The sequence below is a fragment of the Dreissena polymorpha genome, chromosome 4 (assembly GCF_020536995.1).
Source record: "Dreissena polymorpha isolate Duluth1 chromosome 4, UMN_Dpol_1.0, whole genome shotgun sequence".
Lineage (NCBI taxonomy): Eukaryota > Metazoa > Mollusca > Bivalvia > Myida > Dreissenidae > Dreissena > Dreissena polymorpha.
The window spans coordinates 45,915,238-45,928,821 of NC_068358.1; the positions used below are offsets into that span (position 1 = coordinate 45,915,238).

Genomic DNA, 13,584 nt, shown 5'->3' on the forward strand with positions numbered 1-13,584 from the left:
ATAGAAACACAAGGATTGCAGATATTTTAATAATGATTTGTATGTTTTAAATAGTACACATTCATTTACTCGATTTTCCATATGCTAGTATTATGAATAACAAATCGAGTTTAGTTTAAACCTATTTATTTAAGCTCGATTGAAATGGAACTCTATGCTTTTATTTATTTAAATTTATTTATTTAAGCTCGATTGAATTGGAAGCTCCATGCTCATTTAAACGCACTCGAGTCCGTTTCCTTGGTAGAACCTGTACTTGGTGTCTCAAGGGTAAATCTAAAGAACGTTCACACTGAAACGAAGCCGGGACCTCCCGGTCGCTGGACGGACACCATGCCCACTACGCCATGGCGACCATTATTACAAAGTATTTTATCATTATATTTTTTTATGATCATAAACTATTTCATATGATTGGCCAGTGGTCTTAAAAATGTATGATTTTGGTAATTGGTCATACAAATGCACGGTACGGGTTTACTCAAAGCAGTCATTCAAAGTCAGTGCTCACTTAAAGATCTCTAAATATTATAAAGAATGTAATACGCGTTTTCTGTTTGCATGCGTATCTTGTTTATTTCATGGCATACGTGTAATAACTCTTATAATTTCATTTTTTAAACTTTATTTTCCGATAATACAATTGAAACGGTTGAGTATATTAAATATGAAAACTAGCTTTCAATCGTTATGATGACTTTTTCCTGACTTTAATCAGTAAACGTCTTTTTTTGCAGAACATAGTTTGTAAAATTACTTAATATATGTATGTTGTGTACACAATAGTATACCTTTTATGTTAGATTATTTTTAATTATGTCATTTCATGACCAATGTGGCCTGAAATATAAGACTGACAGACATTTAGTACAACACTTTACAGCGAAAATGATGGATAATGCAATAAATCATTTTACTTCATAAATAATGCATAATGTATTCAGGTTGTCTGCCCTAGTACATCCAACATATCACGTATCAATACCACTTATATTGACAGTACCTTGAGATGCAGTGAGATGCCCCCGAACATGATTTTAACTAACTTTATACTTAACTAGGTTGTATGGATAACCTAACCTTATACTTAACCGGTTGTATGGATAACCTAACCTTATACTTAACCAGGTTGAATGGATAACCTAACCTTATACTTAACCAGGTTGTATGGATAACCTAATCTTATACTTAACTAGGTTGTATGGATAACCTAACCTTATACTTAACAAGGCTGTATGGATAACCTAACCTTATACTTAACCGGTTGTATGGATAACCTAACCTTATACTTAACCAGGTTGAATGGATAACCTAACCTTATACTTAACCGGTTGTATGGATAACCTAATCTTATACTTAACCAGGTTTAAAAATAGTACGTACCACCGAACAATTAAAAGATAAACGCAGTTAGAATCAGAATATATATTTATCTGAATGCTTATAACAAAATTCATTTAAATAACCACACCGAAATGCATACGGGTACACTATCAAAGTGTATTCCATGGTGGCGTATTTTTGTAATTTAAATGTCGCCAACATGGTACAAAGCAAGAACGAAAATTGCCATACTTGTCGTATTTTCGCCCTTATTGTCGTTGTAACATTTGTTCGTCTTTTGTGTAGGCGTCTTGTCGACCTTCTTTAAACCCGCGAACTCGCAAGACCGAATGATCAAACCAGCCATGATATAATCGTGACTGGTTATATCACGTTTAAACGGAGTGGTGGTCTTAAACTAAAAAGAAAACTTGTCCACAAATAGGCCCAAATATAAGCAACTTATCGTACAGGATGGGTCTGGATTTTGTTCTCAATAGCGGATTTTACGAATTGTGTGATAATTATTATGTTAAGGGTAATATAATATACACTTCCTGAACCGGTTCTGTACCACTTTTTATTTGCCTGCTGCAAGTTCATCGATGAATACACCCGATTATGTTTAATGAAAGAAACATGCACAGAAATCATTCTTGTCCGGATCTGATCAAACTGCTGTTATTAGAGCGGCCTTTTCACAGATTTTGGCATGTATTGAAGGTTGTTGTTAAATGTTTTATATTGATAAATTTAAACATTTGACCTATAAATATTGAGTAAAACAAAACAATAATACAATTAAAACAAAAATCAACTGGGCCCGAACCACTGACCCCTAGAGTCCTGGAGTAAAATCTCTCCCGCTTAGACCACTCGACCATCCGTTCTCATGCAATATTTGGATATTTTTTTAGATGGTCGCTTTTTACGTAGTATTTTTGCTCAGTCCATTCATAATATGAGGCTATTAATAGATGCGCATGTCGATAAACAAAGGAAAGTCCACGGGCGATAACAACGCAATAGGTTACGCTCTCACATACACCTCAATGACGTAGTACAGGCTATTAATAGATTCGGGGAAAAGTTAAGGCTTATTTATATTCTCAATTTATAAAACTTTGAACATAAGTTCAACAATAACTTCAGCGATACGATTGACAAAAACAAAACAAAAAAGTTTCATAATCGCTTAACCCGAATATAACAAACAATTTATAATAATAATAATACGAATGGCCTGTTTCGTAACCTCGTTCATGCTACTACAGCGGATATTTCAGGAAAACGTTCTTTGGTTCTCAACAGATAGCGGCGATCATTTGTATTTACGGGTGCTAGCAACGCAATAGTAGAAGGTTAGTAGAAGGTTTAGCTTGTTTTTATTCACAGTTCTCAATGCATAGACAGTTGGATATGAGTTCATCAATTACTACAGGCATACTATAGGAAACCTCGAAAATGCTTTATAATCGCTAAAACCGAAAACAACTAAATATATTATATTAAATATATTCATAACAATAAATATCTTTTAAAAATGTAGTCGGCGCATACGTTGACTTTGAAATAAAGTTTGCAATTTACTTTTCTAAATAAATAAATACAATTAAACAAAAGTTAAACTATTGTGTTGTGTTTTTCACTTGTAAGTTGCATATTCACCGCATGAAATGTGTATTAGCATTGTCAAACCACACATTAGTGTGAGTACCGGTAGATAAAAATATACTACGGGAGAGCACTTCATATGTGTCCTCGTATGCCTTGTTATGAGTATCTTTCTTCACTATCGAAATATATCGTATGTTGATATTTGATTTAAACGCAGTTTTCTTTCGACACATTTAAATCCCACGTCAATAGCGCCGTCATGCGAAAATGGGTCTTATGCGTTTCGGCAAGCGTTTGTTAAACCCAACATGTGCTTTTGCGCAGTCAGGCCATAGGCGATGCTGTTCGCTATAAAAATCACTCAATGCGTTATGTTTCTCCTTACCAGAAGGAGAGATAGCTGAGTGGGCTATTTATATGATGGGCGCATATGGAATAAGACCCATTTTCGCATGACGAGGGTCATTACAAATCTAATTGCGAATTGAAAATGCCACATTTAAGAACAATGCTTTTTGATACAAAATTGAATTCAAAATAGCAAACTTGTTAATCGTGGCAGCCTATCCACACATTAAGGAATGATTTCCAGACGTGCTGACCAAGTACGGCAAACATTGTGGTATGATAATTAAACGATTTTCTCTTATTGTGACACTATACTATTTCGCTAATGATTGTTTTCTCATCTTGGAGGCGAAAGTGAAATTCTGCGAGATGGATTGTAACGCGTAATTGTAACAGGGCCACAATTTGTTTCGTTTGAGCATACAGAGAGAAGTCCGGAATTCCTTACACTGAACAGTGCTACATCCTTTGAATTGAGCACATACGCAGTGATGTAGCAAAAATTCAGAGGTTGTATCTCGAATCAGGGAGCCGTTTCATCAACGATTTACGACTAGTTGTAAATTACGATTTACATAAATTACGATGTTTCAATGAATTCGCGTTTCATCAAGCAAATCGTAGGCTAAATTAAAATTACATAAATTTCATACATAAATATACGACTGGGTAAGGGCACCCGTAAATAAACGTAATGGTGGTCGTTTTTCTCATCGACGATGACTGGGAGCCGTTTCATCAACGATTTACGACTAGTTGTAAATTACGATTTACATAAATCACGATGTTTCAATGAAATCGCGTTTCATCAAGCAAATCGTAAATTAAAATTACATAAATTCCATACATAAATATACGACTGGGTAAGGGCACCCGTAAATTAACGTAATGGCGGTCGTTTTTGTCATCCACGATGACAGGAGACAAATATTACCAATGCCAAGGCTTTTTAGGGAGAGAATTGTTCTCGAAAACCTAAGAGATGACAACATTGCTTCGATATATCGTCTAAGTAAGGGCGGAATAGAGCGATTGTTGGTTTTGATCGGGGAAGACATAGCACCAACTTGCCGGCGAGCTCATCCCTTTCATTCCGTCGCTTAGGTATGTAAATAAGGCGAAGAAATCATTGATTTAAACAAGTATAATTATAAAATTTATTTATTTTCAAATAGCATATAAGTAGCATTTAACCCAAAAACTTTAGAGTAGTTGCCCTTTGTTTACTAAGCATTTGGCAACTTGGATTTTGCAAAATGGTTGAGGAACAAGTAATTGTTGTATCTTTTCTTAATAAAAGCATTCGATTATTACCGGTATTAGTTTAAGCATTTATTGTTGTGTTTCTTTACAAATGACTTTATGTTAAACTCATTCTATTTTGTGTCGACGTGTACTTATCGATGACTTTAAGTGCAGACTGATTTACCCCACCCGCTAATGTTGAACTTGCAGTTGTTCTACTTCTAAATGTTATGATTGAACAATACTTTACCTCGAAATTTTTTATTATAACATCGTGATCATGAAAATGAATATGACATCATGATATTGTTTGTGTTTGCTATTTTTAAACAAGTTTATTGTATTGGTGAGTTAAGTAAATGCTGAGTAATGGTACCTTATGTATTTAATAATTGTAGAAAAATCACCTTAATTGTTTCTATATCGTTCGCATTTGATTACAATGTTGTTCGATTGGTCATTGTCAGCTCGGATACTACTTACCTGTACCCCGGGTACTCTTTAAGTATACTTACATGTAGAGCTAACCCTGTTACAGTTAATATACTTAAACATAACCAGAAATTTAATGCTAAATGGGTTGTTGTAGGCTTAATTTTTTTTTAATTATGTTCACATTAATGTCATTTTTTTTCTCAAATAGTCTTTATATCATCGAAATTTATACTCAAAAAGCATGTTGATGCAGTTTTTTCAAAAGGTAAGTTTAATTTAGATAAACAATATGGCTTTACATTTATCTGTAGTGCACTGTACCACATCGAATTTTGGGCAGGAATACAACTCGGGTACAGTCTAATAAGGACCGGGTACTTTTAAGTATATTAACCTTACCCGAGGTACATGCAAGTATGCAGTAAGTAGTACCCAAGCTGTGAATAACCAATCGAGCGTGAGTAAAGAAGATTGTACCTTATGTCTTTAATAATTGCAGAACAATTACCTTAATTATTTCTATATTGTTTTCATTTGATTACAATTTATTTATTTGTCAAGTTCAATTCTGCAGTGCCATAAATATGCACCCCCCCATCCAAAAAAATTATTTCGTGCATATTGATGGGGCTTTTTTATTTATTAACTCCTTTTCTGCATTCCTCCCTTTTGTGTTGGTAATGTGAACATGAAATGATGAGCACTTTCATGTTAATGAATAACTTTTATTTTTTATAGATTTTGGCATATTGCATATTGCCAAGGGAGATGTTTACTGAGGATTCCATGCCATTAATGTGCAGGCTGTTGCTGACGCCAGCATGAGGTAAATGTAAATACAGTATTATGATATTATGGTAAACCATATAAGGTAACCTAAGGTATGATTCATTACCTTATCATTAAATTTGGTATAAAAGCAGATAAATACCATAAAAGGTTGAAATAAGCGTAATGCTTATCATCTTTGACATCTAATAATAATAAGTTACGTACATGCACAAAAATCATTAACTACCACAATAAGCACCATTAGCACTGTGTGATCAAGCTTTTGTTCTTTTATGTGTTAGCCAATGCAGCTATCAGTATTATTTTTAAATATTGTCTTAAGTTACATTATTTCATCTAGGTAACTAAAATATAGTGATTTGATAATACTTAAGCTAGTTTTGTGAAACTTATTGAGATGCTTTCCTACCTTAATCTAACAATATTAACTGTGGACTGCTGTTTTATCAAAGACAAAGCAACTGCCCAATAAAATATTTATGCCCCCCTTCGAAGAAGAGGGGGTATATTGCTTTGCTCATGTCGGTCGGTCTGTCGGTCCGTCCACCAGGTGGTTGTCAGACGATAACTCAAGAACGCTTGGGCCTAGGATCATGAAACTTCATAGGTACATTGATCATGACTCGCAGATGACCCCTATTGATTTTGAGGTCACTAGGTCAAAGGTCAAGGTCACGGTGACCAGAAAAAGTAAAATGGTTTTTGAATGATAACTCAAAAACGCATACGCCTAGGATCATGAAACTTCATGGGTAGATTGATCATGACTTGCAGATGACCCCTATTGATTTTGAGGTCACTAGGTCAAAGGTCAAGGTCATGGTGACCAGAAATAATAAAATGGTTTTTGAATGATAACTCAAGAACGCATACGCCTAGGATCATGAAACTTCATGGGTAGATTGATCATGCCTTGCAGATGACCCCTATTGATTTTGAGGTCACTAGGTCAAAGGTCAAGGTCACGGTGACCCGAAATAGTAAAATGGTGTCCGGATGATAACTCAAGAACGCATATGCCTAGGATCATGAAACTTCATGGGTAGATTGATCATGACTCGCAGATGACCCCTATTGATTTTGAGGTCACTAGGTCAAAGTCACGGTGACCAGAAATAGTCAAATGGTTTTCGGATGATAACTCAAGAACGCATACGCCTAGGATCATGAAACTTCATAGGTAGATTGATCATGACTTGCAGATGACACCTATTGATTTTGAGGTCACAAGGTCAAAGGTCAAGGTCACAGTGACAAAAATCGTATTCACACAATGGCTGCCACTACAACGGACAGCCCATATGGGGGACATGCATGTTTTACAAACAGCCCTTGTTCAATTTACAGCAATATCTGAGCACCAATGATGAGGGTCATTTGCTGGGAGATAGTGGGTATCCGTTAAGGACTAACCTGATGACCCCTTAACCTCATCCCTCCCATGCTGCGGAACAGGCCTACAATGACCATCTATGTAGAGGGTGGGTAGTAGAAAGGGCATTTGGAGTGTTGAAATCACGAGATTGGTAACATATTATATAGGTTGGGAAATATAAGTCTTATTAGTGCGAGATCAACTTACCACACAGTATTTAAATGAAGTATTAGTGCCAATCTCTTTCTTGTGCCTCACAGTGTCTTAAGTCAAACGTAACTTCTAAAGCTTGATAACGTACAACTTTAATTATCAAATTTTAGAATTTATATGTAAATAACTTTTATAATAACTGAGGGTTGTTTGTATGTGTGAATATGATGTTTCATTAAAAAAATGTCCGTTTAAATAAACTGATGATTTATTCATTTTATTTTAAATCTTAAAAATTCATTTTGCTTATCCTTAGACTCTATGTATGAAATATTGTTTACTAGTGCATTTAAATGATATTGTGCATTAATAGTGAATACAGGCACAAATAAAGTGTTTTGTAGGCTATATATTATATATAATTTATATTGAAATTAAATTAATGTCAATGGTATCAGGACAATTTAGTCACTTAGACAAATGTCTATGTTAAAGAAATACTTTTGATATTTGTTTAGATATCTGCATGCCACTGGTGGATGTTGGCCTTTCAAGTCCAATAAGTGCTGTGAAATATCAACTGTGTACATGCCCCTGCATAACCTGTGTCTGGATTCAAACGTTCCACTGATAGAGGAATTGGTTGGAAACGTGATGGAACCGGAAGTTATGAACAACACACCAGTACATCGAGCAGCATGTGATCAGAGGCAGCAGCTGATCAAACTGTTTCATAAAATATGTTAAAAATTTATAGTTATAAATGTTATAAAGTGATAGATAGCTTGAGTCTTCTCTGAGTAGGCAGAGCTACACTACTCAGCCAAATGGCGTAAAGTTGTGTCATAGCTGATTTGGAAGGATTGGTATTCCTGGTCGTCTAGACACAATAGTTACAACAGCTGATGTTTGCATGTTTTATAATTGTGTATGCATAATTTGTCTAATATTTACTTCAAGGTTATAGGTTTGTGAAAGAAAAAAATGTAAATGTTCTGAGGACCAATAAAAAAAGTAATGTGTTAGGTATTACCAAGTGCTTGATTTAATATTTATTTTAAAGGGAACTTTTCCTAAATTTTGTAAATTGAACAAGGGCTGTTAGTAAAACATGCATGCCCCCCATTTGGGCTGTCAGTTGTAGTGGCAGTCATTGTGTGAATACGTTTTTTTGTCACTGTGAACTTGACCTTTGACCTAGTGACCTGAAAATCGATAGGAGTCATCTGCCAGACATGATCAATGTACCTATGAAGTTTCATAATCCTAGCTGTAAGCATTCTTGAGTTACCATCTGGAAACCATTTTACTATTTTGAGTCACCCTGACCTTGACATTTGACCTAGTGACCTGAAAATCAATAGGGGTCATCTGCAAGTCATGATCAATGTACCTATGAAGTTTCATGATCCTAGGCGTAAGCATTTTTAATTCATCATCTGGAAATCATTTTACTGTTTCGACTCACTGTGACCTTGACCTTTGACCTAGTGACCTGACAATCAATAGGGGTCATCTGCCAGTCATGATTAATCTACCTATGAAGTTTCATGATCCTAGGCCTAAGCTTTCTTGAGTTATCTATCATCCGGAAACCATCTGGTGGACAGACCGACCAAGCAAAACAATATACCTCCTCTTCTTTGAAGGGGGGCATAAAAAGTGGGCTTGTAAATGTATTGGTACTTTATTATAATAAGTGTGCTGTCTATAAATATGGATATTATTGTCATAAAAAAATAGAAGTTTTCCAGTATATTAGATTGTTTCTGAATGTATTTACTAAACTTTACCCCTTCATGATTCTCTGTTCAATTATTTAGTCATCTACCGTTAAAAAATGTTGTTCACCTGTGCAATTTTTATGCCCCCATTTCGAAGAAAAGGGGGTATATAGTTTTCGCACTGTCCGTCGGTCGGTCGGTCACACTTCGTGTCCACACTCTAATTCAAATAGTTTTCATCCTATCTTTACCAAACTTGGTCAGAAGTTGTATCCAGACAATATCTAGGTCAAGTTCGAATATGGGTCATGCCGGGTCAAAAACTAGTTCAAGGGGTCACTTAGTGCATTCCAAGGATTAAGCATGTTGTCCGCTCTCTAGTTTATGTGGCTTTCTGATGTATTTTGATATTCTAAGACATTTTTATGCCCCCGATGGGAAGGATATAGTGATCGGACTGTCCGTTCGTCTGTCCATCACACTTTGCGTTTAGATTTCGAAAAATGCTCATAACTTCTATGTCGCTTCAGTTAGCAATTTCATATTTGGCATGCATGTGTATATGGACAAGGCCTTTCCATACGCACACAAATTTTGACCCCTGTGACCTTGACATTGAACTTAGGATCCGCGTTTAGGTTCGAAATCTGCGTTTAGGATTTGAAAAAAAACTAATAACTTCTACCAAGCGTTTACACTGTTATACTTTTATGTAGTGACAAAGTTACAGTTGGGGGCATCTGTGTCCTGTGGACTTATTTCTTGTTTTGTATTTTTATTGAAATGTTTTTGATAATAATATTTATGGTATTTGATAACAGTTGCTATGAAACTAGTTTTCAATGAATAAAACACAAAGAACATTCACAAATATTTATTATTAATCAGGAAGTACAATATATTAACTGGGCATGGTATTATAATTCATATGACAATTTATATCTTACATGATAGTATGTGTAATAATAAGTTTCATAGACTCACTGAACACCGTCACATGTAAAATCAATTAAAAGTTCCAGAAACAATTGAGCAATTTAGAATTTAATTTTTTTTAAAGAGAAACCAGTTCCTCATGATTATTGCTTATGCCCCTCTGAATGGCATATCTTTCCCTTGACGCCATCAGCATCTCCTCCCGAGTTTTATTACGCTGTTGCTTCATTCTTCACATGTTGCTGCAAGCAGATAAATTTACTAGTTTATACATTTAACAGAACTAAATATTAAATACACAACATATGACACTTTGGTCATAATAAGTTAGCATGCCTACATGACCTGGTTTTGTTTCTGAAAGTTGGTTTTTGTATTGCAAAATTAACCTAGCTTTCTGAACTTAAACTCAACATTTGTGTGTGACACTAATGCTCTACATTCCAATTTCTTTTTTAAGTACATTGATGTCGAAAGAATTAAATAAAAAATACCTTGACACACAAGTTCATACCCTGGTAAATAGGTTACCGGTAATAAAGTTAAATGAAAAAATGCAGCAATACTTTATCCCCATAAAACAGAGAACAATGAAATACAAGAGCACCGCATAACAGGTGTGAAAGCTCGGCTACGGGTGCATTTTTTAACGAATAAAAGCTTGTCAGAATTATTTTAAGGTCACAGTGACCTTCACCTTTGACCTAGTGACCCAAATATGGGTGAGGTGTGTAGAACTCGTCAAGGTGGAGCTGCATATGAAGTTTCAAAGTTATAGGTGGAAGCACTTTGATTTTATGGCCAAAGTTCAATACATTGACAAAATGTTATGGTTTGAGCATGACGCGGACGACACTACACGCTGGCTATGACAATACCTTGGGTTTTCTCCAAAAACAGCCCAGCTTTAAATTGAAAACATAAATTGTTACATTTACATTGTAGGAAATAATTAGCAGTCAGCTTTACTATAATCTATAGAGAAAAAAAAATTACTATTTGTTGCTTCTGCCTTCAGTTTTATGTTTTAATGTAGCTGAGTGACACAACTTCTGTTTGAGTTTTGACAACCGTGTTCTCTGTCCATTCAATTTTGGTCCTTCAGCCAGTAATAACATTTTGTTTTCTGGAAAAACAAAGAAATGAAAACTGCATTTGTGATCTTTACATGTAACACAGTTTTGCAGAGAAAGCAATATAAATCAATGTTGATTATTTACATCTTGTGAATCAACACTATAATAAATTATTGTGGACAATGATATTTATTTAATGCTTTCCGGTGGTTTATAGAGAAATATCGGTGGATTAAAACGGATAATTTCACTGTTTCAAACAATGAAAATTATCAGTGAGAATTATCGATAATTTTCATTGTTTACTGTGAAATGACGTCATTTATTTGACAAAATGACAACATAATCCCAACGACATTCTTAAGTAAAACTCTTTAACAATGTATATAAACTGCGAAAAAAGCATAAAATAAAATTTTTTTTGTAGGATTCGGTGGAATATTGATTTTAATTCACTCGTGATCATAATATATATTTTCACTCGTGGCTGTGCCACTTGTGAAAATATCATTGTCTATGATCACTCGTGAATTAAAAACGATAATCCACCGAATCCAACAAATATCCTCTATATAATGGACAAACAAATAGCATTCTCAATGATATGACATTTGTAATTACTAAACATGTTGTGTCATGTGAATCTAATACCTTATTGAAATAAAATATTTGATAATTGAACACAAAAATGCTGACATGACAAACTTTCAATCCATGATGTCTTGTTATTGTCAGCCTGAATTCCGATTGGTCTCTATTAAATTATATTATTTAACTGTTAATTGATCTAAACCACAGTCACATTTCTGCATAGAAAGAACAAAACAATAAATCTTACCAATACATTTTTATTCATGGATAAAGAAAATAAGCAAACAATAATCTTCATTCTTGTCAATATCAATTGCCGCCTTAGAGTCTTTTGATGATTTTTGCTTAAGCAGACACTTGGCTGAAATAATTCGCGTTCAGATATATCCTGAACGCGAATTATTTCAGCTGTCTTCATTCATGACCAACAAGTTCTCAACTCACATTTCAACCGTCTCCATCCAAAATAACTTCTTTTTGCGTTTAGTAACGGAAGGAGAGTGTCGGCCAAACAGCAATCGGTAGCCTTCCACACCGGTCTACACGTCGTTTTCCAGTGTTTGTTTTTGTTTTGATTCACAACTACCATTGTTTTTGTTAGTCCAAATAATTAGACGTAAATCGACCTCATATTTATAGGAGTATGTTTTTTGTGCGATGTTTGCCTTAGCTGACAGAACGCGCGAAAATTACGTCATGCATTTTTTCAGACTGTGTCACTATTTTTTTCGGTTACAAAATACGTATATTTAAGTAGTCGTATTTTATGTATGTTGCATTTACGATTTCGTTGATGAAACGGAGTTTATGTAAAATCGTAAACGACTACATTAATCTCGATACATAATTTACGATCGTATAAAAATACGTAATTATTGATGAAACGGCCCCCAGCTTATTAAATATTCGAAAATATTCATGAGTGTCTGTTATGTAAAAGTCACTAATATGAAAACTGAGTAAAACAGCTACGCCTAAAAGCGCATTAGTGCTCTATACCTATGTTTATGTAAGCGTTGTTGACACCGTGTGAACTGCTCGGGTAACAAGTAAAGCATACACAGCAATGTTTATATACTTTTATTCCTCCATATACAAGATACGAAGATTATTGTATATTTTGAATTTGTATATGGTGTCAAAAATCAAAAGTTTTGTACACGGAACTTTCATTATGAATTTATATTCTTTGTGAGATAGTTATTTGATATTAGAAAAAATATTCCTTTAATATGATGGTGACTGCAAATTTTCTTTATATTAAGTTCTCATTACCATTTTCATCATACTTTATATGCTTTCAGAACGTCCAAAAAGCATGTTGTTTTTATTTTGTCTAAGTTATTTCTATGAAATAATAAGGATGATAAAAAGTGCACACAAAACTCGACCCGTGCGCTATGACACACTCTATAAAGTTGAATGGCGTGTGTTCATTTCAAACTTGCGAATGATTTTGAAAAATGAATTGCCTGTTAAATTATGCAATAGCGAACATCTTCAGTGCCTTCAGCGCTTTAATTTTTACTTATAAAAGCAATCCTTGTAGTTCACAAACTATAACGACAACAACAGAACTTTCCAAATTATTTAATTGTTTTGTGTTGCAACGCTTTATAATTGTCAGGTTTTCAAATAGTCAAAAGATGCATATAATGGATATTTTAGAGCATGGTAAATGTTAAGTAATACTATTTCCTCACAAATATCATTAATTATACGAAAATTTGCGAATCTGAAACAACTTTTTTATGCTGACACTATGTTATTATAATAATGTAATCGTTAAGAGTTTATACAAATTCCAAAGTGTACCGCTTTGTCACCGGATATACATTGTATACTGGCGGTTTATATGGTAACCTGCTTAAAACCGCTCTTTAAATCTATAGTATCGTTTCCTTTATTCCGCCATTGTGTACACACCGGTCTTACTGACCGCTCATACCTGCGACGAACCGGTTAGATA

At 34.4% G+C, this 13,584-nt stretch overlaps 2 long non-coding RNA genes across 4 annotated transcripts; one reads left to right on the forward strand and one right to left on the reverse strand.

Moving 5' to 3' along the window:
* The first annotated feature begins 4,271 nt into the window (after window positions 1-4,271).
* LOC127879467 (uncharacterized) lies at window positions 4,272-8,065 on the forward strand. 3 transcript variants are annotated; one of them, XR_008049108.1, is made up of 4 exons: window positions 4,272-4,392; window positions 5,707-5,794; window positions 7,108-7,241; window positions 7,807-8,065. It is a non-coding gene; the product is annotated as an uncharacterized LOC127879467 (long non-coding RNA). The 3 variants fall into 3 exon arrangements; XR_008049106.1 differs by lacking the exon at window positions 4,272-4,392 and adding an exon at window positions 4,491-4,604; XR_008049107.1 differs by lacking the exon at window positions 4,272-4,392 and adding an exon at window positions 4,517-4,559.
* Window positions 8,066-9,871: 1,806 nt separating this feature from the next.
* On the reverse strand, window positions 9,872-12,504 carry LOC127879468 (uncharacterized). Its single transcript, XR_008049109.1, has 3 exons — window positions 12,060-12,504; window positions 10,945-11,074; window positions 9,872-10,190 (listed from the first exon to the last, which is right to left on the reverse strand). It is a non-coding gene; the product is annotated as an uncharacterized LOC127879468 (long non-coding RNA).
* Between the last annotated feature and the right edge of the window lie 1,080 nt (window positions 12,505-13,584).